This window comes from Arachis duranensis, chromosome 5 (assembly GCF_000817695.3).
Source record: "Arachis duranensis cultivar V14167 chromosome 5, aradu.V14167.gnm2.J7QH, whole genome shotgun sequence".
Taxonomy (NCBI): Eukaryota; Viridiplantae; Streptophyta; class Magnoliopsida; order Fabales; family Fabaceae; genus Arachis; species Arachis duranensis.
Window position 1 is genome coordinate 10,603,553 of NC_029776.3, and position 1,927 is coordinate 10,605,479.

Consider the following 1,927-nt stretch of genomic DNA (forward strand, 5'->3'; position numbering starts at 1 on the left):
AACTCTTGAGTGGAAAAGAAAAACTTATATCATGGTAAAAGATAAGGAGAAGTGACCAGTACATTGTAATTGATATTCATGATTTACAGTACGTATGTAAAATTTTAATATTTTAATGTGAAAATTTTTTTTAGTAATAATTATGTGTTGTAGTGCAAAATCTTTTTTTATATATATTACTACTTATTTCTCTTAATTCTCGCTTTCATTTAGAAATGAGAAAAAAAATAAGATGCACATTGTGATATCAATTTACAATCTAATTAATTGATCATCTATGTGATCACTAAACAACCCAATACATAATTATTCTCTAATTTACAAAATTTAACAAAGACATTGGTAAGCATATTGGTTTAGTATTTATTTATATATTTTATTTATTTATGTTATATTTGTAATCATATTATATCTATTTTTATCAATATATGTTTTTTAAAAAATATCGTTAGTGTTAGCATATGGTGTATTAAATAAATTGAATGATAGAAACACGTAACAATTTTTTTTCAGTCAAGATTCAGAAAAATATATATTATAATGTAGACTTGCAATATCAGTGTATTAATAGTGAAGTGGAGAAAAAATATAATACCGTATCAATTTTTTTTTTAAATCATAATTGTAATTTATGATTGAAATTATAATTTAAATATTTTAAATGGGATAATTTTATTTAAAAAATTCATAATTCAAACATAATTCTTATACGCTTAATAGTTACATTTGAGTTAATATACTTAATATTATATTTAAAAAAGAATAAACAATACACATCATATTACTTATTTATTAATTAAATTATTATAATTTAAATTAATTTTAATAAAATAATTTAAAATTATAATTTCAATTTTATCACGTGCATGGCACGGGTTATTACCCTTGTTTATGTAATAAATTCTAGAGATATTTTTTACAAGTTATAATTTATTTTTTTATCTGTATATTCAATTTTTAAGAATAATTTTTTAGGAATAATTTACCAAAATAAATAATTTGACTTCCAACTTTACTAGAATACACATTTTACAAAACGGATATCAAAATACACTTTTTTTTTCATAAACTATATAAATCGCGACAAGGACCCTTACAAAATGAACGTAAACCGCTGCAGGGATGTCGCGGTTTGTGTTTGTGTGTGAATTACAAACGTGCATAAACGCTAAACGATGTCGCCATTTGTGTGTGAATTACAAAAGTGCATAAACTGCTACCCTTTTCGCATCTACATCTCTCCATCTTCTTACTCTGTATCACCATGTATCAGTGATATTAGTCCCACTGTATTGCTTATTCTCCCATCATGCTCTTCAATTCTCAGGTTATTCCACTTTTTTCTATATATATATTTTGTTGATTTTTTTCAGTGATCTTTTTGGCTAAGTTTGCTACCATTTGATCAAGAAAATCTTAATGACTGATTCTTCCTTCAAGTTTAAGAACAATTTATTTTTATATAATATCAAATATGAAATAAATTACAATCTTAAAATAATTAATTGTATTTATATAGATCAACTATTAAAAAAAGACTAGTAAGTTAATCTATTATTTACCATAACTCTTTTAATTCAAGTAGTAAGTACTCAGTACTAAATAAAAAAATTTAACAAATTGAAAATATTTTTATTATAGACCAGTTAAACATATTTTTAATATTTTCAACATTTAGAAATACAGTGTCTTTTAAAAAAATTAAATGTAAAAAATTGAAAATAAAAATTATTTTTAAAACATAAAAATAAAAAACAAAATCTAAACATGTTCTTAACAACCCCCTTCTCTCTTTCCACGATGAGATATCAGACATGGGTGAAGCATTGGAACTAGTGAAAATTATGCTAAGTTTGAAGGTTTAGATTGGAAAAAGGTTCTGTAAGCAAAACACATAAATACACAGTAACCACGAGATCTTTGCCAC